This window comes from Pan paniscus, chromosome 9 (genome assembly GCF_029289425.2).
Source record: "Pan paniscus chromosome 9, NHGRI_mPanPan1-v2.0_pri, whole genome shotgun sequence".
In the NCBI taxonomy this organism is placed as follows: domain Eukaryota; kingdom Metazoa; phylum Chordata; class Mammalia; order Primates; family Hominidae; genus Pan; species Pan paniscus.
In genome coordinates, this window is record NC_073258.2 from 12,375,236 (window position 1) to 12,389,393 (window position 14,158).

The 14,158-nt window shown below is 37.4% G+C and overlaps 1 protein-coding gene across 3 annotated transcripts in view; it reads right to left on the bottom strand.

Annotated features, from left to right (window-relative positions):
• The window catches only part of SBF2 (SET binding factor 2), a 528,888-nt gene that overhangs the window by 158,413 nt on the left and 356,317 nt on the right, over positions 1–14,158 (bottom strand). The window lies entirely within an intron of this gene.

Consider the following 14,158-nt stretch of genomic DNA (forward strand, 5'->3'; position numbering starts at 1 on the left):
ACTCCAACACACCTGCAGCTGAGGGACCTGACTGTTAAAAGGAAAACTAACCAACAGAAAGGAATAGCACCAACATCAACAAAAAGGACATCTACACCAAAACCCCATCTGTAGTTCACCAACATCAAAGACAAAAGGTAGATAAAACCACAAAGATGGGGAGAAACCAGAGCAGAAAAGCTGAAAATTCTAAAAACCAGAGCACCTCTTCTCCTCCAAAGGATCGCAGCTCCTCCCCAGCAATGGAACAAAGCTGGATGGAGAATGACTTTGACGAGTTGACAGAAGTAGGCTTCAGAGGGTCGGTAATAACAAACTTCTCCAAGCTAAAGGAGCATGTTCAAACCCATCGCAAGGAAGCTAAAAACCTTGAAAAAAGGTTAGACGAATGGCTAACTAGAACAAACATTAAATGACCTGATGGAGCTGAAAACCATGGCACGAGAACTTCGTGACGCATGCACAAGCTTCAATACCCAATTCGATCAACTGGAAGAAAGGGTATCAGTGATTGAAGATCACATTAATGAAATAAAGTGAGAAGACAAGGTTAGAGAAAAAAGAGTAAAAAGCAACAAACAAAGCCTCCAAGAAATACAGGACTAGGTGAAAAGACCAAATCTACATTTGATAGGTGTACCTGAAAGTGATGGGGAAAACGGAACCAAGTTGGAAAACACTCTTCAGGATATCATCCAGGAGAACTTCCCCAACCTAGCAAGGCAGGCCAACATTCAAATTCAGGAAATACAGAGAATGCCACAAAGATACTCCTCGAGAAGAGCAACCCCAAGACACAGAATTGTCAGATTCATCAAGGTTGAAATGAAGGAAAAAATGTTATGGGCAGCCAGAGAGAAAGGTCAGGTTACCCACAAAGGGAAGCCCATCAGACTAACAGTGGATCTCTCAGCAGAAACCCTACAAGCCAGAAGAGAGAGGGGGCCAATATTCATCCTTCTTAAAGAAAATAATTTTCAACCCAGAATTTCATATCCAGCCAAACTAAGCTTCATAAATGAAGGATAAATAAAATCCTTTACAGACAAGCAAATGCTGAGAGATTTTGTCACCACCAGGCCTGCCTTACAAGAGCTCCTGAAGGAAGCATAAACATGGAAAGGAACAACCAGTACCAGCCACTGCAAAAACATGTCAAATTGTAAAGACCATCAATGTTACAAAGAAACTGCATCAATTAATGGGCAAAATAACCAGCTAGCATCATAATGATAGGATCAAATTCACACATAACAATATTAACCTTAAATGTAAATGGGCTAAATGCCCCAATTAAAAGACACAGACTGGCAAATTGAATAAAGAGTCAAGACCCATCGGTGTGCTCTATTCAGGAGACCCATCTCACATGAAGAGACACACATAGGCTCAAAATAAAGGGATGGAGGGAGATCTACCAAGCAAACGAAAAGCAAAAAAAAACCAAACCAAAACAAAACAAAACAGGGGTTGCAATCCTCAATCCTAGTCTCTGATAAAACAGACTTTAAACCAACAAAGATCAAAAGAGACAAAGAAGGCCATTACATAATGGTAAACAGATCAATTCAACAAGAAGAGCTAACTATCCTAAATATAGATGCACCCAATACAGGAGCACCCAGATTCATAAAGCAAGTCCTGAGAGACCTACAAAGAGACTTACACTCCTACACAATAATAATGGGAGACTTCAACACCCCACTGTCTATATTACACAGATCAACGAGACAGAAGGTTAACAAGGATATCCAGGACTTGAACTCAGCTCTGGACCAAGTGGACCTAATGGACATCTACAGAACTCTCCACCCCAAATCAACAGAATATACATTCTTCTCAGCACCACATCACACTTATTCCAAAATTGACCACATAATTGGAAGTAAAGCATGCCTCAGCAAATGTAAAAGAACAGAAATCACAACAAACTGTGTCTCAGACCACAGTGCAATCAAATTAGAACTCAGGATTAAGAAACTCACTCAAAACCGCTCAACTACATGGAAACTGAACAACCTGCTCCTGAATGACTACTGGGTACATAACGAAATGAAGGCAGAAATAAACATGTTCTTTGAAACTAATGAGACCAAAGACACAACGTATCAGAATCTCTGGGGCACATTTAAAGCAGTGTGTAGAGGGAAATTTACAGCACTAAATGCCCACAAGAGAAAGCAGGGAAGATCCAAAATCAGCATCCTAACATCACAATCAAAAGAACTAAAGAAGCAAGAGCAAACAAATTTAAAAGCTAGCAGAAGGCAAGAAATAACTAAGATCAGAGCAGAACTGAAAGAGATAGAGACACAAAAAACCTTTCAAAAAAATCAATGAATCCAGGGGCTGGTTTTTTGAAAAGATCAACAAAATTGATAGACTGCTAGCAAGACTAATAAAGAAGAAAAGAGAGAAGAATCAAACAGATGCAATAAAAAAATGCTACTCGGGAGGCTGAGGTAGGAGAATGGCATGAACCTGGGAGGCGGAGCTTGCAGTGAGCTGAGATCGTGCCATGGCACTCCAGCCTGGGTGACAGAGCGAGACTCTGTCTCAAAAATAAATAAATAAATAAATAAAAATAAAACATAAAAAATGATAAAGGGGATATCACCACCGATCCCACAGAAATACAAACTACCATCAGAGAATACTATAAACACCTCTGCTCAAATAAACTAGAAAATCTAGAAGAAATGGATAAATTCCTGGACACATACACCCTCCCAAGACTAAACCTGGAAGAAGTTGAATCTCTGAATAGACCAGCAACAGGCTCTGAAATTGAGGCAATAATAGCCTACCAACAACAAAAAAAGTCCAGAAGCAGACGGATTCACAACCGAATTCTACCAGACGTACAAAGAGGAGCTGGTACCATTCCTTCTGAAACTCTTTCAATCAATAGAAAAAGAGGGAATCCTCCCTAACTCATTTTATGAGGCCAACATCATCCTGATACCAAAGCCTGGCAAAGACACAACAGAAAAAGAGAATTTTAGATCAATATCCCTGATGAACATCAATGTGAAAATCCTCAATAAAATAATGGCAAACCAAATCCAGCAGCACATCAAAAAGCTTATCCACCACGATCAAGTCGGCTTCATCCCTGGGGTGCAAGGCTGGTTCAACATACGCAAATCAATAAATGTAATCTATCACATAAACAGAACCAACAACAAAAAGACATGATTATCTCAACAGATGCAGAAAAGGCCTTTGACAAAATTCAACAGCCCTTCATGCTAAAAACTCTCGATAAATTAGGTATTGATGGAACGTACCTCAAAATAATAAGAGCTATTTATGACAAACCCACAGCCAATATCATACTGAATGGGCAAAAACTGGAAGCATTCCCTTTGAAAACTGGCACAAGACAGGGATGCCCTTTCTCACAACTGCTATTCAACTTAATGTTGGAAGTTCTCACCAGGGCAGTCAGGGAAGAGAAAGAAATAAAAGGTATTTAATTAGGAAAAGAGGAAGTCAAATTGTCCCTGTTTGCAGATGACATGATTGTATATTTAGAAAATCCCATCGTCTCAGCCCAAAATCTCCTTAAGCTGATAAGCAACGTCAGCAAAGTCTCAGGATACAAAATCGATGCGCAAAAATCACAAGCATTCTTACACCAATAACAGACAAACAGAGAGCCAAATCATGAGTGAACTCCCATTCACAATTGCTACTAAGAGAATAAAATACCTAGGAATCTAACTTACAAGGGATGTGAAGGACCTCTTCAAGAGGAACTAGAAACCATTGCTCAACGAAATAAAAGAGGACACAAAGAAATGGAAGAACATTCCATGCTCATGGATAGGAAGAACCAATACCGTGAAAATGGCCATACTGCCCAAGGTAATTTATATATTCAATGCCATCCCCATCAAGCTACCAATAACTTTCTTCACAGAATTTGAAAAAAACTACCTTAAAGTTCATATGGAACCAAAAAAGGAGCCCACATTGCCAAGACAATTCTAAACAAAAAGAAGAAAGCTGGAGGCATCATGGTACCTGACTTCAAACTATACTACAAGGCTACAGTAACCAAAACAGCATGGTACTGGTATCAAAACAGATATATAGACCAATGGAACAGAACAGAGGCCTCAGAAATATCACCACACATCTACAACCATCTGATCTTTGACAAACCTGACAAAAACAACAGATGGGGAAAGGATTCCCTATTTAATAAATGGTGCTGGGAAAACTTACTAGCCATATGTAGAAAGCTGAAACTGGATCCCTTCCTTACACCTTATATAGAAATTAATTCAAGATGGATTAAAGACTTAAATGTTAGACCTAAAACCATAAAAACCCTAGAAGAAAACCTAGGCAATACCATTCAGGACACAGGCATTGGTAAGGACTTCATGACTAAAACACCAAAAGCAATGGCAACAAAACCAAAACAGACAAATGGGATCTAATTAAACTAAAGAGCTTCTGCACAGCAAAAGAAACTACCATCAGAGTGAATAGGCAATCTACAGAATGGGAGAAAATTTTTGCAATCTACCCATCTGACAAAGGGCTAATATCCAGAATCTACAAAGAACTCAAACAAATTTACAAGAAAAAAACAACTCCATCAAAAAGTGGGTGAAGTATATCAACAGACACTTCTCAAAAGAAGACGTTTATGCAGCCAACAGACTTATGAAAGAATGCTCATCATCATTGGTCATCAGAGAAACGCAAATCAAAACCACAATGAGATACCATCTCACACCAGTTAGAATGGTGATCTTTAAAAAGTCAGGAAACAACAGATGCTGGAGCGGATGTGGAGAAATAGGAATGCTTTTACACTGTTGGTGGGACTGTAAATGAGTTCGACCATTGTGGAAGACAGGGTGGCAATTCCTCAAGGATCTAGAACTGGAAATAGCATTTCACCCAGCAATCCCATTACTGGGTATATACCCAAAGGATTATAAATCATGCTACTATAAAGACACATGCACATGTATGTTTATTGCGGCACTATTCACAATAGCAAAGACTTGGAACCAACCCAAATGTCCATCAATGATAGACTGGATGAAGAAAATGTGGCACATATACACCATGGAATACTATGCAGCCATAAAAAAGGATGAGTTCATGTCTTATGCAGGGATATGGATGAGGCTGGAAACCATCTTCTCAGCAAACTATCACAAAGACAGAAAACCAAACACTGCATGTTCTCACTCATAGGTGGGAATTGAACAATGAGAACATTTGGACACAGGGCAGGGAACATCACACACTGGGGCCTGTCAGGGGTGGGGGTCTGGGGTAGGGATAGCATTAGGAGAAATACCTAATGTAAATGACAAGTTCATAGTTGCAGCAAACCAACATGGCACATGAGAGCAAGAACTCCTTTACTCCCTTGAGGATTAACTCAGTTATGAAAGAGTGGCATTAATCACTGTCAGTGACCTAATCATCTCTTAAAGGTCCCACCTCCCAACACCAACACATCAGGGGCCAAATTTCTAACACATGAATTCTGAGGAACATACTCAAAGTATAGGAAGGGCCAACATCTGAATAGTATAAATCCCAGAAAAGCAAAATGAGAAAAAGAAGGAAGATTAAAGAAAATTGCCCAGAATTTAAGGACAAAAGCTTCCAGATTAAAAGGGCTTGACACATATTCAGCACAAATATATGCAAATACCCCAATGACATCAGCGGACATCACTATAACATTTCTGAAGACTGGGGTCAAAGGGAAGATCCTACAAGCTTCCACAGAGAAAAGATAAAGTTTTGTGGGAAGCATAAAGGAATGCAATCATGGATCAATGAAAAAAATTTATCAATTTCATCTATTAAATCAGGACACTAAGGAAGAGAAAAACATTATAATAAGTGCTGAAAAGCAATTGAAAAATATTTATCAGCCAATACAAATAACAAGCAAAATGGGAACAGAAGAAAACTAGTTCAAGATAATAAAAATTATTTACTAAAGCCAAATAAAAAATAATTATCCTAAATAACAAAACACTAACCATTTTTATTAGGATTAAGACAGTGATAATTTTTATCAGATTTTTATTTAACATTGTCTTGGAGGTTCTGGAGAATACAATATGACAAGAAGATGAAATAAATAAATTGTATAAAAACGGGCAAAAAAGATATAAAACTTTCTTTTGAATTGGTATTATTGCATGTCTAGAAAACCCAAGAAACTAATAAAAAACTGAAATTAATAAGAGAATTTGGTAAAATGGATAGATATTAAATAAGTATATAAAAGCAATAGTTTTGATTATAGCAAAAAAGCAACTGAAAATGGAAACAGAAAAATACTTCACTCACAATATCAGTATAAACTATAACATGCTAAAGAATACATCTAATAAAGCAAAAAACTTGTAAGAAAACCTTAAAAGCTACTGAAAGGCACACAAAAAATTGAAAACTGGATGTTATTAGATGGGAAGACTTATAAGAAAATATTAAATTTTCAGGGTCGGGCACGGTAGCTCACACTTGTAATCCCAGCACTTTGGGGGCCAAGGCGGGCGGATCACGAGGTCAGGAGATCGAAACCATCCTAGTTAACACAGTGAAACCCCGTGTCTACTAAAAATACAAAAAATTAGCCAGGTGTGGTGGCGGGCGCCTCTAGTCCCAGCTACTCAGGAGGCTGTGGCAGGAGAATGGTGAGAACCCGGCAGGTGGAGCTTGCAGTGAGCTGAGATCCAGCCACTGCACTCCAGCCTGGGCGACAGAGCGAGACTCCGTCTCAGAAAAAAAAAAAGAAAAAAAAAGATAATATTAAATTTTCAAAATTAACATATAAATGGAATGCAATTCCAAATGGTTTGCACTCTCAATTCCAGTGGATTTTTTTTTCGGGGAACTGAACAGTATTGTCTTAACGTTTATATTAAATAATCAATGCCCAGGAATGGCTTAAAAAGTACAAAAAAAAAAAAAATCAATGTAGGATAATTTGCTTTTGGAACATAATGTCCTTTTATCAAATAAATATGGTATTCGTTTAGAAATAAATATCCATGGATTAGAATAACAATCCAGAAATAAATCCCAGTATGTATAAAAATCCAATACATGACAAATATTATAGTTCAATTTAGTAGGAAAATGACAAATTATTTAATAAATTTTGCCAGAATAACTGGCCATTCTTTCAGAAGAAAATAAAACTGGATATTTCTAATATACTGTATAGTTATAAATTCCAGCTGCAATAAGAATCTTGCAAGAAAATTTAGACAACATATATATCTTGATGAAGAAAATGTTCTAAACAGACTGAAAATATAGAGGTTATTAAAAAAAAGGCTAGCCAAAATAAGCAAATATAATTAAAAGCTTTTCTATGGCAAAAGTTAAAACACAAAGTCAACAGATAAATAATGTATTTGGGAAAAAATTGTAAAGGGCAATATCTAAACTAAAGTGCTCTTACAAAATGTCAAGAAAAAGTTAACCCAAAAGAAAAAAAGGCAAAAAGTATACATAAGCAAGTCAAAGAAAAATAGAAAAGCCAAACAAGCATGCTTTATTTCTTTATTTTATTTTATTTATTTTATTTTACTTTTTGAGACAGAGTCTCTCACTGTCGCCTAGGCTGGAGTGCAGTGGTGCGATCTCGGCTCACTGCAACCTCTGCCTCCAAGGTTCAAGCGAGTCTCCTGCCTCAGCCTTCCAAGTAGCTGGGATTACAGGCACCTGCCACCACGCCCGGCTAATTTTTTTATATTTTAAGTAGAGACGGGGTTTCACCACCTTGGCCAGGCTGGTGTTGATCTCCTGACCTTGTGATCCGCCCACCGTGTCCTCCCAAAGTGCTGGTATTACAGGCGTGAGCCACTGCGCCCGGCCTAAACATGCATTTAAAATAATGCTCAAATTCAATTAATACTGCAGGGACTACAAATTGAAGTAACAATAACATAAGTTAGTTGACTGATTCCTGCATCCATTCACTCAACAAATATTTACTGAAACTTTTCATGGGCGAGGCCCTATTTCAGGTGCTGGGGATCAGAAGCAAACCAAACAAGTTCTTTATATGTACTTTTACCACCTTTTTTGCCCATATAACAAACAACATTTACAAGAGCAACTGAATCTGTTGTTGGTAAGGATATGGGAAAGGAGATACTCTGAAAAACTGCTGGTGGAGATATGAAACATAGCCCTTTGGACAGCAACCTGCCAATACTTATTAACTACAGGTATCAGTAAATAAAGACGTATATACAAGGATGTTTGTTGAAATTTTGTTCAAAGGGGAAAAAAGCTGGCCTGCACCATGAAATATTAAGTAATAATTAAAAACAATGTCTGAAAGCCTCGCTCCTAAACTGTGGAGTAAGTCATCCTAGGTGCTATGTGGAAATGTCAAGAGTGATGTCATATATTTTTAATTTTCAGGGGAAACATAGCATTTTTGAATGTATATTGACACTGAATCTCTTGATATTATATGCTTGAAGTAATTCAGTTTCAACATTAGATCATGCCACATTACTATTAATGATATTGTGTCTTTGCAAAGCTGGGTATTGAGTGGTTGCTGTGATTAAAAAGTACACACTATGCTAAGGCTGGGCGCGGTGGCTCACGCCTGTAATCCCAGCACTTTGGAAGGCTGAGGCAGGCGGATCACGAGGTCAAGAGATCGAGACCATCCTGGCTAACACGGTGAAACCCCGTCTCTACTAAAAATACAAAAAAAATTAGCTGGGCATGGTGGCGGGCACCTGTAGTCCCAGCTACTTGGGAGGCTGAGGCAGGAGAATGGTGTGAACCTGGGAGGCGGAGCTTGCAGTGAGCCAAGATCGTGCCACTGCACTCCAGCCTGGGCAACACAGCGAGACTCTGTCTCAAAAAAAAATTTGAAAAAAAGTACATACTATGCTAAAAGATAGAAATGGTGGTGGTGCAGCCAGTCTAATACCAAAGTCTGAGCAGCTGTGCAGTACCCAACAGGAGCACATATACCATTAGTAAGCAGTTGTAGTTATTTTTAAATGAAATAAAAATATTACTATTTTTGAAAAAATTTAAGTGTATATTTTTTCCCAAATAGCTATTAAGTTGTAGGAATATAATACACATTACTTGGCCTGAAAGATTTACTAAATGAAGCTGTCAGGTATTTGGTTTGGCCCAGGGGGCACCAAGAAAATATTGCTGAGATACTAAGGACTCATTGTGAACTCAGAAAATTTGGGAACCTCTTAAACCTGCAGCCCAAGAAGTAAAAAATAATAGAACAAGTGAAAAACTTAGATGAATGGAAATAATAAAGATAGAAAAGAAATTAATTAGACAGAAAGCAAAGATACAAAGGCAAAGAGTTTATAGACTAATAAAATGGACAAAACTAATTTTAAAAAAGAAAAAAGCCACTAATCAGTAGACATGTTCTTAGGAAATAATTACCAAAATGAACTCAAGAAAAGTTGAAAACCTGAAGAGACTATAATTAGAAATTAAAAATATTCTCCCAAAGGCTGGATGTGGTGGCTCATGCCTGTAATCCCAGCACTTTGGGAGGCCAAGGTGGGAGAGTTGCTTGAGAGTTCAAAACCAGCCTGAGCAATAAAGCGAGACCCTGTCTCTACAAAAAAATAAAAAAATAAATTAGCTGTGCATGGTGGCGCATGCCTGTGGTCCCAGCTACACAGGAGAGTGAGGTGGGAGGATCACTTGAGCCCATAAGTTTGAGGCTGCAGTAAGCTATGATTCCTACCCCTGCATGACAGCCCCAGCCTGGGCAATGGAGCAAGACCCTGTCTCTTCAGTAAAAATAAAAAAAAAAAATTATCCCAAAGAAAACATTAGGTTAAGGTGGCTTTACTGGTGAGTTTTAACAAACTTTCAAGGAACACACGATTTCACTGTAACATAAAGTGTTTCAGAGAAGAGATACAGAGGAATACTCCCTATTTCATTTTTTGACGTTAGTATAACTTAGCTCCAATACCAGCCAAGGAGTATTTGAGAAATTATAAACTGATTTCAATCATGAAAATAATTGTACATTAAGAATGAGATAGAGCTGTACAAAAAGCATTTCATAAAACTGACACCTATTATGACAAAAACTCTTAAACCAGGAATGGAAATGGACTTAATAACCTGATAGCAAATATCTACCAAAACTTTTAGCACAGATAAAGCTTAATGATTAAACTTTAAAAGAAAGGCACTTACTGTCACTTCTATTTAATGTTATACTATAGGTCCTTGCCAGAAAATAAGAAAGAAAAAAATATATATATAACGTTTAGAAAGTGAGGTAAAAACCATTCCTATTACTGGATGATATGATTGCCAACATAGAAAACAGAAAAGAATATGTGGCAAATTACTAGAATTAAGGAAGTTTGCAATATTAATAGATAAGTTTACTGTATTTCTATATATTAAAAAAAAGCAATTAGAAAATGCAATTTTAAAAGACAGCATTTACAATAACAACAACAAAACAGGGCACCTAACAATAAATTTAACAAAATATGTATGAGACCTTCATGGAGAAAAATCATACGTGTATTTTTTGAGGCAGGGTCTCGTACTGTCACCTGGGCTGGAGTGCGGTGGCACAATCACGGCTCACTGCACCCTCGAGTGGGCTCAAGTGATTCTCCCATCTCAGCCTCTCATGTAGCTCGGGCTACAGGTGTGTGCTACCATGGCTGGCTGATTTTTGTATTTTTTGTGAGACAGGGTTTCGCCATGTTGTCCAAGCTGGGCTCAAGCAATCTTCCTGCCTAGGCCTCCCAAGGTGCTGGGACTATAGGCATGAGCTACTGTGCCCAGCCCATACAGTGTTATGAAAGACATTAAAGATCTAGATGTACAATACTATGTTTATAGATAGGAAGACTTGCAAAATGTCAATTCTTCCTACATTAATCTATGGATTCAATGTAATCTTAATTTAAGTTCCAATAGAGGCTCTCATGGAAGTGAATAAGGTTATTCTAAAATGATATGGAAACACAAGGGGAAAGAATACAGAAGACATTTCTTAGGAAGATACAGCATGGGGGCTTGCCCTGGTAGATATTAAAATTTATTATAAAACTTTAATTAAGACTATGTGATGGGCAACATGGTAAAGTCCTGTCACTACTAAAAATACAAAAAATTAGCCAGGCATGGTGGCGTGCACCTGTAGACCCAGCTACCAGGGAGGTTGAGGTGAGAGGATCACCTGAGCCCAGGAGGCAGAGGCTACAGTGAGCCATGGTCACATCACTGCACTCCAGCCTGGGCGACAGAGTAAGAGAGTAAGACCCTGTCTCAAAAAAAACAAAGAAAGAAAGGAAGGAAGGAAGAAAGAAAGAAAAGAAAAGAAAGAGAGAGAGAAAGAAAGGAAGAAAGAAAGAAAAGAAAAGAAAGAGAGAGAGAAAGAAAGAAAGAAAGAAGGAAGGAACGAAGGAAGGAAAGAAGGAAAAAGAAAGAGGAAGAAAGAAAGAAAGAGAAAGAAAGATTGTGATGCTCTTACATAAATAGGCGAATGAACTGAATAGAAATCCTGAATGGAGTCACATATTTATAGAAATCTGATATATAAAAAAGGGGTTATTGCAAATCAGTGGTGAAAAGACACAGTATAAAATAAATTCTTCTGGGGCAATTGGTTATTCATTTGCAAAAAATTAACTGGATCTCTACCTCACACAATTCACAAAAATCAATTTCAGATAGATTAAGGACTTAAATAGGAAAGGTAAAATAACTAAACATTTTAAGAGAGTATGAGAATATTTTTATGGCCTCATGATAGTGAAGGATTTCTTACACAAGACACAAAAAGTGTCAAAACATCAAGGAAATGATTAATGAAGTTGATGACATTAAAATTACAAACATATTCGCCAAAAGACATCAGAAAGACAGAGAAAAGACAACCACAAACTAGGAAGAAATACCAGCTGCACGTATAAGTATCAAAGGACTGGTATTCAGAACATACTAAAAACTCCCATAAATCAATGAGAAAAAAAAGAAACAATGCAAAAGAAAAAAGGGCAAAAGAAGCAAAAGGCATTTCCTTACATAGAAAACATGCAAAGCCAATGAACATGAAAAATTGTTCCATTTATTAGTCATCAGGGAAATGCAAATGATAATTACAATGATATGTCCTTTTATAATCACTGGACTGGTAGAATTTAAGAATTCAGAATTTTTAATACTAAAAGTTGGCAAGGATGTGAGGCAATAGAAACTCTCATATATTGCTGTCAGAGTATAAATTTGTAATACCATTTTGGAAAATAATTTGTTATAATCTAACACAGCTGAAGTTGCACATACTCTTGACTCTGATTTCATTCCTATGTATTTATCCAAGAGAAGCTCTTGCACAAGTGCATCAGGAGACATCTATTAGGAATGGTCATTACAACACTGTGTTTAGTTACAACACCGTTTTCATTGCCAGGGCAATGAAATATCCTTCAATAGTAGAATGGGCTTAAACATCAGTGCAAATAAATAAGCCGTAACTACATGAAGCAACATGTATGAATATTATAAGCTGCTCAATGAATACTTATTTTGTCACTGAATAAACAGGATGATTCCAATCACAAGAAGGTCAAAATCAGGCAAAACTAAACTGAATTATATTTTAAGAGTACATCCTTATTGGGTAAAACTGTAGGAAAAAGCAAAGAAATGATTAAACCAAATTCAGGACAGTGGTTCTAAAGCAGAGGAAGAGTGAAAGCAGTTGCAGTATAGCTCTGAAGGACTTCAATGTTCATGTTCTATTTCTTAAACTGGGTGGTGGGCACAGAGATATATTTTACTGTTGTTCTTTAAACATAACATATATTAATAAATACTACAGATTTCATTTCACAGGTCATACAATGACTACTAGAAAACAATACCAAGTTGAGACGCAGAATGGGTAGTGATTAGCAAGGTTTACACACTCGTGTTTGACTAGCAAAAACACACATTACTACATATTATGGATATTCTCAAATAGTCAAACACATATAATATCAAATTTTCACAAAAGAGTGAAATACCTAGGAATACAGATAACCTGGGAGGTGAAAAAATCTCTGCAGTGAGAATTACCAAATACTGCTCAAAGACATCAGAGATGACACAAATAAATGGAAAAAACAGTCCATGTTCAAGGATTCGAAGAATCAATACCATTAAAATGGCCATACTGCCCAGCAATTTACAGATTCAATGCTATTCCTATCAAACTACCAATGTTATTTTTCACAGAATTAGAAAAAATGACCCTAGAATTCATGTGGGGCCAGGAGTGGGAGCTCATGCCTGTAATCCCACCATTTTGGGAGGCTGATGCAGGAGGAATGCTTGAGGCCAAGAGTTTGAGACCAACTTGGGCAACAAAGTGAGACCCTGTCTCTACAAAAAATAAAAAATTAGCCAAGTGTGGTGGCACATGCTTGTGGTTCCAGTTACATGGGAGGCTGAAGCAGGAGGATCACTTGAGCCCAGGAGGTTGAGGATGCAGTGGGCCATGATTGCACCACTGCACTCCAGCCTGAGTGACAGAGCCAAGATTCTATCTCAAAAAAATAAAATTCATATGGGACCAAAAAAAAGGCCAAACATCCAAAGCAAACAAAGCCGGAGGCATCACACTACCTAACTTCAAACTATACCACAAAACTATGGTAACCAAAATCAGGATGGCACTGGTACAAAAACAGACACATAGGCCAATGAGACAGGTTAGAGAACCCAGAAATAAAGCCACACATCTACAACCATCTGATCTTCAATAAAGTCAAGAATAAGAAGCAATGAAGAAAGAACTTCCTATTCAATAAACGGTGCTAGGATAACTGGCTAGCCATTTGCAGAATATTGAAACTGGACCCCTTCCTTTCACTATATACAAAAATAAACTCAAAATGGATTAGTGACTTAAATGTAAGACCTAAAACTATAAAAACCCTAGAAGAAAATCTAGGAAATACCATTCTGGACACAAGCCTTGGCAGAAGTTTCATGGTGAATTCTCCAAAAGCAGTTGCAACAAAATAAAAAATAGACAAGTGGGATCTAAATAAAGAGCTTTGGCACAGCAAAAGAAACTATCTAAAGAGTAAACAGACAACCTAAAGAATGGGAAAAAATA